General features: G+C 40.0%; 2 long non-coding RNA genes across 16 annotated transcripts; both read right to left on the bottom strand.

Annotated features, from left to right (window-relative positions):
• Window positions 1-2,786: 2,786 nt before the first annotated feature.
• Window positions 2,787-10,627, bottom strand: LOC149717382 (uncharacterized). 12 transcript variants are annotated; one of them, XR_016366721.1, is made up of 7 exons: window positions 10,557-10,627; window positions 10,209-10,474; window positions 4,525-4,605; window positions 4,424-4,467; window positions 4,045-4,321; window positions 3,581-3,972; window positions 2,787-3,520 (listed from the first exon to the last, which is right to left on the bottom strand). It is a non-coding gene; the product is annotated as an uncharacterized LOC149717382 (long non-coding RNA). The 12 variants fall into 12 exon arrangements; XR_016366723.1 differs by lacking the exons at window positions 10,209-10,474; window positions 10,557-10,627 and adding an exon at window positions 4,663-6,721; XR_016366730.1 differs by lacking the exons at window positions 10,209-10,474; window positions 10,557-10,627 and having other exon boundaries at window positions 2,787-3,061; window positions 3,134-3,162; window positions 3,229-3,520; window positions 4,045-4,467; window positions 4,525-6,721.
• LOC149717383 (uncharacterized) lies at window positions 6,728-10,200 on the bottom strand. Of its 4 annotated transcripts, none has more exons than XR_016366734.1 (4): window positions 9,659-10,200; window positions 7,008-9,568; window positions 6,845-6,924; window positions 6,728-6,778 (listed from the first exon to the last, which is right to left on the bottom strand). It is a non-coding gene; the product is annotated as an uncharacterized LOC149717383 (long non-coding RNA). The 4 variants fall into 4 exon arrangements; XR_016366735.1 differs by having other exon boundaries at window positions 7,008-9,034; window positions 9,490-10,200; XR_016366732.1 differs by having other exon boundaries at window positions 7,008-7,224; window positions 7,298-10,200.
• Window positions 10,628-13,065: the final 2,438 nt, after the last annotated feature.

Consider the following 13,065-nt stretch of genomic DNA (forward strand, 5'->3'; position numbering starts at 1 on the left):
CGCCTTCTGCCTTCCGTTCGGATTACGAGATGGCACTACCCATCTCAGACATACGCATTTTCACGACTATCGTCCCCACTGGGACTCGAACGTACAACCTCTCGCTCCGGGTTACAGTCGTTCTAGCCACTGAACCACGGAACCCACACCATCTCACACTCGCAGATAATCCTTACACCTCACACCTTCCCCTCCCACACACTCTGCCTTCCGTTTGGATTACGAGATGGCACTACCCATCTCAGACATATGCATTTTCACGACTATCGTCCCCACTGGGACTCGAACGTACAACCTCTCGTTCCGTGTTACAGTCGTTCTAGCCACTGAACCACGGAACCCACACCATCTCACACTCGCAGATAATCCTTACACCTCACACCTTCCCCTCCCACACACTCTGCCTTCCGTTTGGATTACGAGATGGCACTACCCATCTCAGACATATGCATTTTAACGACTATCGTCCCCACTGGGACTCGAACGTACAACCTCTCGCTCCGGGTTACAACCGTTCTACCGACTGAACCACGGAGCCCACACACGCTAATCTCAACCGTCCTTCTTCCACACAATCTGCCTTCCGTTTGGATTACGAGATGGCACTACCCACCTCAGACATATTTTTAACACACTCGTCCTCACCGGGACTCGAACGTACAACCTCTCGCTCCGGGTTACAACCGTTTTACCGACTGAACCACGGAGCCCACACACGCTAATCTCAACCGTCCTTCTTCCACACAATCTGCCTTCCGTTTGGATTACGAGATGGCACTACCCACCTCAGACATATTTTTAACACACTCGTCCTCACCGGGACTCGAACGTACAACCTCTCGCTCCGGGTTACAACCGTTTTACCGACTGAACCACGGAGCCCACACACGCTAATCTCAACCGTCCTTCTTCCACACAATCTGCCTTCCGTTTGGATAACGAGATGGCACTACCCATCTCAGACATATTTTTAACTCACTCGTCCTCACCGGGACTCGAACGTACAACGTCTCGCTCCGGGTTACAACCGTTTTACCGACTGAACCACGGAGCCCACACACGCTCATCTCAACCGTCCTTCTTCCACACAATCTGCCTTCCGTTTGGATAACGAGATGGCACTACCCATCTCAGACATATTTTTAACTCACTCGTCCTCACCGGGACTCGAACGTACAACGTCTCGCTCCGGGTTACAACCGTTTTACCGACTGAACCACGGAGCCCACACACGCTCATCTCAACCGTCCTTCTTCCACCAAAGAGAATATATGAGAGGAGTGGAACCTCCCCCGCTCCACAAGCGTAAATAGTTATGTCTCGCCTAAATTATACTAGCGGTACGAGGGAGTTTCCGGCTCAGTCGCGCCACCTACGATATCATTTAATGTCTCAAACGAAAATGCCTCGGTACTGCGCGTTGAAGATGCGCGGTAGAAAAGAGTGACAAGTTTTGCCCCATTTTCCACTCCTCCCCTATATTCTCTTTGCTTCCACACAATCTGCCTTCCGTTTGGATTACGAGATGGCATTACCCATCGCAATCACGCTATTTCATTTCGACACAACTCCCCACCCCCCCCCCCCGCCCTTCTACTCCGTGCCGTCAAAAAGAATATACCAAGAGGAGCAGAAACTTAGGAAATAGGGACCGACTCTGCATTTCGTGAAACTAGTTCCGGTTGTTCACGTCACCGTGTCGTCTACTTAAAATCTATCTTTTGTACGTCAACGGTCCACCCAGAGATCACCCTTAGCCACCACCAAAATTAAGCAGTCGACATAATTTAACCAATAAAAGGCGTCGCTGCTTAGCCAATCAACAAAAACCGGACTTAGTTACTACAAAACCGTGCTCCTCTTTGGTGCCATGCCGTCATGCCTTCGCCGCCGCTATCACCAAGTCCATCCACTTCGTTGCTGTCATCTTTGACTTCAATTTCCCGTGTTCCAACTCCCTCAGTCAACCCTTCTGCACCATCCAACCCGGCGCCTGCAACAACCAAACATATACCAACTTATCACGCTTCCCTGAATACACCACCCTTTCATTTATACCTTCGGTTCACTATCGTTAAACCTTCCATATCGCCCTTTATCGACGTCCCTACCACTCGGTAACCGTTGTTACGTGCTGCCACGCAACGCCATTGTACTTCAATGCCTAATAGTCTGCTAGCACCATCTCTCTCGTGACGTCACAAAATTCTAAACCTACTTTTATCAGAACGATTTCTTTACACTTCCGTACTACGGCACGACTTTCGCCTCAAGGTGCGAAATATTGCATTTCAAAAACCCGACTCCAGCCCCCTACCCTCGAAAAAGCTGCTCCAACACCACTCACCAGTGCGTGTCGTCTGCAAAACGAAACCAGTGCATAATTAGGATACTTAATGTGTCTACCTTTCATTTTAATTGCTCCGTGCACTACGGACCAAACCCCAATTTCATTGCCAAACTGCACCAGGTAATTTTAAATTTGCTCATTTATCCTGTCCCATCTCACTCTACTCATCCAAGTCACAGAGTCAACTTCAAGCGTATCACCATTTCCGCTCCATCACTTTCATTCGACATGTCGCCTGCCATCTAAAACCTACTAATGACATAAATAATCGTAATTAATTACGGTGTTCAACACTAACGTAACTAAACTTTTCTCGTGTCACCCTTCCCCCCTTGCCGTTTATATCAAATTTATTTCGCAAAATCAATCGTCAACAACCAAACAGCCAATATTATAAATACTATTTGAACCGACAACGCTTAATAATAAACAATACTATTCTACATAGTACATTTAAATTCAAAATAAAACTCAATTACATTTTCAAACATTACATTTTCTACTGAATATTTTTACATTAAACTTTGCGCTTTTTAAAATCGCGACAGATTTAAATTCCACACTCAAATTTATTTACATACACTCACTAAACGTCATAGCAAATTAAATTCAAATACTATCAACTGCCTTGATTCAATTCCGTCAAAACGCCATTTCTTCCTGGTTACGACTTCTGCCTTCGTCAATATTACCGCTTCTTCGAACCACCCACTACAATAAAGGGAAAAATATTAATCATCAAATATTCATTTCACATCACCGCAATCAACATACGCCTCTTACCAATATCAGCTACCGCTAACTCGTCAAACCTGTAAAATAAGCAACAATTACACCACAACATTACAATACCAAAATATAAAAAACCTAAACATTACACAAAAAAGAAAGCCGCGCGCTGATGATCAAACTCGCCCGAAACGCGCGCGCCGATAATTCAACACGCCCGAAACGAGCGCGCCGATAATTCAACACGCCCGAAACACGCGCGCCGATAATTCAACACGCCCGAACAATCGACAAGTGCAAATCCCTAATAAAAACGCTAAAACTACACTTCAAATCCACAAGCAAATTACAAATCTATTCAATTCCCTACTAAAAACCATCAACGTCACTACCAACGAATCTTCGCCCCCAATGACGCTTCAAGCAACTACCTACTTCCGCCTGAAATAATAAAATAAATTATATAATTAAATATCATAACAAAAACGCTTCCAATTATACTTTCTCCAAAACGTTCTTCAAAACACTTTCAGATCGTCCTACTCCCGTTTAAGTCTATCCACACAGCCTCTTACGTCCTCCTCCGATTAAAATATATATATACAATGAATTCAAAAACAATAGAAAAAAATATTCAAAAATACTACCCTTCCTGTTGCGAAAGTCCAAACATTTAACAACTTCGTCTTGCGCGGCCTACTCTTCAAACGCCCATTGTCCAAAGGTCCTAACCCCTCTTTCGTTTCCTCGGCTCTTCTTTTCCTGACTCGCTTTTACCCTTTTCGATTCTGCGCTCCTTTAAAACTAAACGTTGTAGACACCGAGGCTTTCGACCAATAACGTCGTAACTAACGCATCTCTTCTTCGGCGAGCGATAGTGTCCTACTTCGGTTCTGCTTCAACAAAATTAAAAAGCCTATCACTTTCGTATCAAGTTCAAACAAATTAATAAAATTTAAACTTACAAACGCACCGCCAACTCTACTCTCTCTTCCTCGCAGCCTTGGCCTTTCACATTTCAAATCTCCATACTTTTTCACCTCACCTGAGACAACTTTGGACAGTGTACTTTTCTACATACCACCCCTTAAGTAGTGCTACGAAATAATAATAACTACAGCTTCAAAAACACCTGTTACGAAGCAACACTCAACTCACGCCCGCCTCATCGCTCATAGTATAATCGAGTAACACTGATACGCATTCGGCCTTTCGTTCTCCACTCCTTCAATGATCCAAACACTATGGTCCAAATTGAACCACACATTAACAATTTAAACACTTGCTATAAACACTCAAATACGTCCGTCGAAGAGACAACACTTCCGCTTCCCATCCATATACCTTCCAAACAACGACCTAAGTCAACCGTCGACATGACTGCAAACCTAAAAAATTGAACCATACATTAATAATTTAAACACATTCTATAAACGGTCAAATACTTCAGTCGAAGAGACACCACTTCCGCTTCCCATCTACCATCCGAACAACGACCTAAGTCAACCGTCGACATGACTGCAAACCTAACAAATTGAACCATACATTAATAATTTAAACACATTCTATAAAAGGTCAAATACTTCAATCGAAGAGACACCACTTCCGCTTCCCATTTACCATCCGAACAACGACCTAAGTCAACCGTCAACTTGCCTGGCGATATCTTTTTCACTTTCAACAAGGAAAAAAAGTTTTTTTAAAACATCTCAAAAATCATTACTGCCCCTATATTACACTAATCAAACGGCTGCAACGAAATGAAACAAATTACTTTTCAAACATTTCACATCAATTTCAAACTACAATTATCGTAAGCCAAACACAATCACTCTCACATTCGTACTTCGTTTAGAAAACTAAATGTTATCAAACCATACACCTTTATCTCACCATCGCAATAACCAACGGATTATATCGTCTCACTCCTTTGACTGTAAACAAATCTTTCAATTTTATCAACAACAATAAATACTAACTCCCTCAAATTTCAAATGAAGAAATAAAATACTCTCCATTCATTTAAGGGATTCAAACAGCCAAAACTCAACGACGCGACACCGGTTCAGTCTTCATTCCCCTTTACAATTAGTCATGCTACGAAAATATCGCCCACTTAATTATAACACTTTTTTGTAATATGCGACGTGTGTTTCCCCCTTTTAACTCCAAATCTATGTTAAAGTCTTTAACTCTAATCCCGCGCCTCTTCCTTCACTTAAAACCACATTTCAACCCCTTACTAATCCCCTTAAAAAAATATTATAAATAACTATACATTAGGCACCGTTACGATACTAACTTCTTCAAATAATATTCCTTCCATAACAACACTTAATCGCTATAGGATCGCGAATTCTCCATTTCCAGACGCCCTATAACACCATACTGCACTTTTTGTAAAAACAAAGTCAAATATAACATTCTTTTCTAAGTTTCAGTTCTAAAAAGCCACCAAATTTCATTCACATAACTAATCTTAAGTAGTACATCCATGCGAGTCATCGAAGACTTCAGGATTACCATAAACCTGCTCTATGTTTAACCCTCAAAGATTTCCGCTTTTAACTATAACAAACATACTTTACCACTCAATGTAGTCAGATCGCTAATCCAAGTTATCACGTCCCACACACGCGCACCACGATAAACAAGTCCACACATAGCAAACACTTGTCCGACACGCACGAAACCGCAACAACACTTGTCAGAGACATCCTCGTTGCCATAGCTCGTCCGACACGCACGAAACCGCAACAACACTTCTCCGAGACATCCTCGTTGCAATAGCTCGTCCGACACGCACGAAACCGCAACAACACTTGTCAGACACATCCTCGTTGCAATAGCTCGTCCGACACGCACGAAACCGCAACAACACTTCAGTGATGACGCGCTTATCGCGCGCAACCGCAACAACACTTGTCCGAAACACGCACATCGCAATAACTCGTCCGAATCCAACACTCGCAAAACCATCACGTCCTAAATAATCCGTATTTAAATCACCGCAACGTTAAAAATAAACCGTATTTAAATCACCGCACCGTCAAATTAATTACTACCATCATCAAGAAAATCCGAAATTAATTACTACCATCATCAAGAAAATCCGAAATTAATTACTACCATCATCAAGAAAATCCGAAATTAATTACTACCATCATCAAGAAAATCCGAAATTAATTACTACCATCATCAAGAAAATCCGAAATTAATTACTACCATCATCAAGAAAATCCGAAATTAATTACTACCATCATCAAGAAAATCCGAAATTAATTACTACCATCATCAAGAAAATCCGAAATTAATTACTACCATCATCAAGAAAATCCGAAATTAATTACTACCATCATCAAGAAAATCCGAAATTAATTACTACCATCATCAAGAAAATCCGAAATTAATTACTACCATCATCAAGAAAATCCGAAATTAATTACTACCATCATCAAGAAAATCCGAAATTAATTACTACCATCATCAAGAAAATCCGAAATTAATTACTACCATCATCAAGAAAATCCGAAATTAATTACTACCATCATCAAGAAAATCCGAAATTAATTACTACCATCATCAAGAAAATCCGAAATTAATTACTACCATCATCAAGAAAATCCGAAATTAATTACTACCATCATCCTTCAATCCAGGACCAAAAATTAGCACGTCTTAACATTACAACTTTCACAGCTAAAATGAAAGAAAAAATTTGCGACATGTTCACCGCTCACCGACTAAACTCATAATGATTAATACCACTAATTGCTTGAAAAATCACGTGACGTCACAAACTCCATACAGCCCCCTCTTTAGGACAAAACGGACCAATCAAATTTCTACAAAAGAGAAATGCGTGTAACTTTAGTTTTTTTTAATGACATGTCCAAAAATAGATCAAACTTTTTAATAGTTTCATCACCTTTCTTCTTAGTATATATAGCTCAGCTAAAACCGTTCGGATATCAGTCTTCGCCTCATCTTCAATACTTAGACCTCGACGATTCTGCAACTGGACAACCCTTCCTGGGACGCTTCTGGAATACCAAGTCAGATTCTTCGGCTAGGTAACCCTTCCTGGGACGCTTCTGGAATACCAGGTCAGATTCTTCGGCTAGGCAACCCATCCAAGGACGCTTCTGGAAGACGAAATCAGATTCTTCAACTACCCGACCGTTGCCAGTACCCGTCTGGGATACACAGTCAACGTACTGCAACTACCCGACCGTTGCAAGGACCCGTCTGGGATACACAGTCAACGTACTGCAACTACCCGACCGTTGCCAGGACCCGTCTGGGATACACAGTCAACGTACTGCAACCACCCGACCGTTGCCAGGACCCGTCTTGTATACACAGTCAACGTGCTGCAACTACCCGACCGTTGCTTGGACCCGTCTGGGATACGCAGTCAACGTACTGCAACTACCCAACCGTTGCTAAGACCCGTCTGATACTTCAACTGGCAAACCCTTCCATAGACCTCATGCAACCATTCCGTTTTTTCACATCATCTTTAAACATGATATAAAACCATTTTCCCCTATCCCCTTATGAAACGGAACTTTCGTAATTAAGAATAAACTCTATTAGAAAAACTTATTGAGTCTCTTAATTTACAACATTTATTCTCAGAGGCCTTTGGGAAATAAACCCAATGTCAATTGCTCATAGGACAACAGAGCTTTCGACCACTGCCAGAGAAGATTGAGCTATGCATTGTCGTCACAGCTGCGATACCTTTATTACTCAAGTGCCATTTCACAATGAAACACCTTGTGTGAACTTAATAGCAATTGCGCACTTCGTCAGGTTCAAACTTTATTTGGTACGCCCACTTCTAAATTACAAACAGCACTGCAGTAGGTAAAACTTCATGGGCAGACCAAGACACAGAGTCATTATTTTACACATAATGGCAGCAAACATTTGGAAGATATTTCCCACAATGTTCACGCGCTACCCCTTCGTAGACTCTAGCGTAGTACAGAGGCGTACTTTGCATAAGAACCAACTTCTATTTCAAGAGCAATGTCATATGTATTTGATTTACCACTCTTTCCCTCTCTCCTTCAAAACTTGCGGATAAAATATAGACCATCATTCGAAGTGACACATGATAATCATGCCTATACCAATCTTCTAAGAAACTGTAATATTATTACATTCGATTGATAAAATAAAAAGTGAGATGAGACTAAAAGTGAAGGGCTCTAGCATTGGTAATAGATCCTGGCATTAGTGAACAAATTTGAAGATTTTAAGCCGCTTCAATCGCGCCGACGCCAGAGAGAAAAAAATTGGTCGAGTTCCAAAAAATTTCCTACCCCCTTCCCCTCAACCTAAAGCGGCGAAACACGGACGCGAGTGCTTGAATCTAGTTCGGCCGTCTACCACCGCGAGCGTCCCACGTTTTGGAGGCGAAATTATGAAACCGCTACCAGAGGGCCAACCGTTGGTGTGTTATCAAGAATATTCACTTTTGCCGAGTGAAGAATTTGGTTAGCTCAGTACTTCTAGTCTCATCTCACTTCTGATAAAATTAATATTCATACACTCTGTATTTAACTTTAATTGTAAGATAATACTGAGGACCGCGATTAATTTTTCAGGGGGAAGGGAGGGGGATGAAGGATCAAATTAAAAGCCATTTTCATAAAGTAGAAATATTTTTAAGACAAACCATTTTTAATATTATTCTTTGTTTTAATGACTGTATTTTATTATTATCGGGAGAATTTTTGTAAGAGTTACTTTGAGACGTCGCTAGGTGCATTTATTTTGTTGTTTGATATGGCTTAGTTTTTTCTGTGATTTTATTCATTTCTGCTTTTGTTCCTGTACATGTGAACAGCCAATGAAACACTAGGAATGATGAGTGGGCGGTACCAGTTTTAGGCCTTTCCTCTTCCATTCAATCAGATATGAGCTGTGCTAATTAGCTGACAACTAATTGAATTATAATTAGCAATTAGGTAAATATTTATGAACTAATTAATTAGCCAACTAGCAATTAGACATAGAAACTAATTAACATCAATTAGAAATTAGGCATTTATTTATCAAACTAATTAATTAGAATTACTAATATCTAATTAATTACTTGTCTAATTAAGGTAAAAAAGAAACCATAACTAAACATAAAAGTTTAAAAGTGCCCATGGATTTAGTACTTTGGTAATGCAAAGTTTAATGTTTTAATGCCATTGAAAAACGGGCACGGAAGCCATGAATTATTCTCGAAAAATGATACAAGCCTCAAGCCTTCCGTCAACTTAAAATTTGTCTCATTTCTTCATTTTCTTGCCACAGTTCCTATAATATACTCCTGAGTAGTAAATCCATGGGCACTGCTATTAATTCGAGAAAGGAAAACAGTCGAAATTTCGAAATGGGGTAGTTACGATTTACGAAATTTTCTACTAGATTTTCTACTTTCAAATAGATGAATCAAGGGTAATTTCCTCGATTATTAGTTTTTTCCTACAAATTGGGGTGGTAAAAGATTAATTGAAAATCCAATTGGCTAATTAGTTAATCCAAAATCTAATTAAATTTTAATTAGATAATTACCTTTCCGATGCATACTAATTAATTAAAATTACTTCTCAATTAGCACTAAGGTAATTAAAATCCAATTAACATTTTCAATTAGTAAATGTTGCTAATTAATTATAAATTCAATTAGCTAACTAATTAATTAGCACAGCACCATCATGGCCTCTTAAAGATTCCAAAAAGAGAACTATGTATTCGTGATAATACAGGAATATAAACGTACTACGTTAGGTAACCTTACTCCTTCACTGATACTATAAAAAATACAAATGGAGGGGACTAAAATAACTTTAATTCTGCATAATAAGAGTGCTTATCACTATGGCGACAGGAGGTGTAGCAAAATCCTAATTACCAAACCCTACAGCTCCTTCACAAGATGTAAATAAATCATACAAATCAAAGGTTTATAGGGTATTAATTAATACCATCATCAAGAAATTCCGAAATTAATTCGCCGCTTTATTATATTCAAAATTCATTCAACGCGCCCGTTAATCATTATAAACAAGTAAAAACCTTTCTATTACATTTTAAAATCAAATAATTATATCAACAAACTTACATTCAAATCCATAAGCAATTTCAATAATAAAGGATGACTCCATTCAATCCATTCTAAGACCTGGCCAAGCTTCAATCCAGGACCGAAAATTAGCACGTCTTAACACTACAACTTTCACAGCTAAAATGAAAGAAAAAAATTGCGACATGTTCACCGCTCACCGACTAAACTCATAATGAATGATACCACTAATTGCTCGAAAAATCACGTGACGTCACAAACTCCATACAGCCCCCTCTTTAGGACAAAACGGACCAATCAAATTCCTAGAAAATAAAACTGCGTGTAACTTTAGTTTTTTTAATGGCAAGTCCAAAAATAGATCAAACTTTTTCATAGTTTCATCACCTTTCTTCTTTGTATATATATCTCAACTAAAACCGTTAGGACATCAGTCTTCATCTGCTCAACGCTTCTGCAACTGGACAACTCTCCCTAGGACGCTTCTGGAATACCAAGTCAGATTCTCCGGCTAGGTAACCCTTCCAAGGACGCTTCTGGAGTACCAAGTCAGATTCTCCGACTAGGGAACCCTTCCAAGGACGCTTCTGGAAGACCAAGTCAGATGCTTCAACCAGGCAACCCTTGCCAGGACGCTTTGGAAGACCAGGTCAGATTCTTCAACCATGCAACCCTTGCCAGGGCGCTTTGGAATACCAAGTCAGATTCTTCAACCATGCAACCCTTGCCAGGGCGCTTTGGAATACCAAGTCAGATTCTTCAACCATGCAACCCTTGCCAGGGCGCTTTGGAATACCAAGTCAGATTCTTCAACCATGCAACCCTTGCCAGGGCGCTTTGGAATACCAAGTCAGATTCTTCAACCATGCAACCCTTGCCAGGACGCTTTGGAAGACCAGGTCAGATTCTTCAACCATGCAACCCTTGCCAGGGCGCTTTGGAATACCAAGTCAGATTCCTCGACTACGCCACCGTTGCAAGGACGCTTTGGAATACTTAGTCAGATTATTCAACTAGGCAACCATTGCCAGGACACTTTGGAGTACTAAGTTAGATTCCTCGACAGGCCAACCGTTGCAAGGACCAATCTGGGGTAAACAGTCATGATACTACAACTGCCAAACCGTTGCTAGGATCCGTCTGGAGAGTAGTTAAGATACTTCCACTAGCAAACCCTTCCAAATACATCCTGCAACCATTCCGATTTTCCAGACCATCCATAAACGTAATAGAGAAAACATAAACACGCGACACACACTTTCCCTTATCCCTTTGTAAAACGGATTTTTTTAAATTATGAATAAAATCTATTAGACAAACTCACTGAATCTCTTCATTTACAATATTCATTCTAATAATACAATTATCTCCAATATAAAAAATGCTACTTGCCCACAGTACAAGACCTTTGCCAACCATAACTATCCACTACCAACTCTCAGCTCGTGAAATTGTAACTGCGCATTATCGCCACAACTGCGATGGGTGTCTTGCTTAAGTGCCATTTCACGGTATAACCCCTTGTGTGAACTTCATACCAATTAAGCACTTCGTCTGATCAGAACATTCTTTCTTCATTCATGTGCCCACTTTCGACGACTACCATACTACTCAATTTGTAGCCGAATTAAGGGTGTATGGTAGTACAGGCACGTCATTATATATGTAAATCTAACGCAATTTCAGCAGACTACTGTAAACTATATTTACTTCCCACCATGCTTGGGAAGCGGGTACTTTTGCAAGTCCACCTTACTCACGAACCGACCCCTTAACTGGTGCTGCAGAGTACTTTGTACGAGAACCAGCTTCTATTTTAAGGACAGAAACAATATCATACCAGATCATACACACTTAGTTCACCACTTCTTCCCTCTCTCCTTCAAGCTTGCATATAAAATATAGACCATCACTCGAAGTGAAACACGATCATCACGCCTATACCAATGTACTAAGATACATTATTACTATTATTTCATTCATTTGATAAAATTAATATTCATAAACTGTGTATTTAACTTCAACTGTAAGATTATACTGAACACCGCGGGAGATGAAGGATCAAACTAATAGACATTCTCGCAAAGTCAAAATATTTTTAAGCCATACCATTTTTATTATTATATGTTTTAATTAATATACATGTTTATTGATAACGGGAATATGACTTACAGCAGAGAGAATTTATAATGGGGAGTGGAAGCTATAGACCTTGACAGTGATAAATACAATGTAGCTCAAACAAGTAGGCTACGTCGCTAAAACTGGCCAGGTAAATTTCCGGTCACAAACAAAACACTATTGGTTGTACAATTACCCAATACGTGTACGCAAAATGCCGGCAGGAGGTTGAGTCAAATCACAATTACCAAACCCTACAGCTCATTCAGATGTAAATAAATCGCGCAAATCAAAAGTTTATAAGTTATATTCCATAAGTTTGACGCTACCTATACTTCGTAATGCTAGAGACTTACAGCACGAGCTAGTTCGAGAACGACGGAAGCGAGAATTGAAGTCCTGCACTCTGTTAATTTTAAAGTTCATCCTCCCATTTAGTCTGTACTAAGCCTTTGACACCGTCTCACCAGGCGTCGCTGCTTTACGTGAATCTATGACCTACGCCACTTTATGACAACCTCCAAGTTATGACAACTAACCAGAGACAAACTTATGCAACATATCTTATGAACTTATTATATTACATCAACGTAATCCTAACTTTCTTCTTTCTTATCATTTTCAGGGTTAAAAATAGGCTTTTGAAATCGCTCTTCAACTTCTTTTATATAAAATTCGTATTTTATTTCCAATCCGTCATATATTGAAACTAATCCATTTAAGGTTATAGTATAAAGACTGTTAATAATGTATTACGTATACTTGTTACGTACAC

The sequence above is a fragment of the Phalangium opilio genome, unplaced genomic scaffold (assembly GCF_054372755.1).
Source record: "Phalangium opilio isolate 3A_F unplaced genomic scaffold, DU_Popi_V2 ptg000003l_1, whole genome shotgun sequence".
Taxonomy (NCBI): domain Eukaryota; kingdom Metazoa; phylum Arthropoda; class Arachnida; order Opiliones; family Phalangiidae; genus Phalangium; species Phalangium opilio.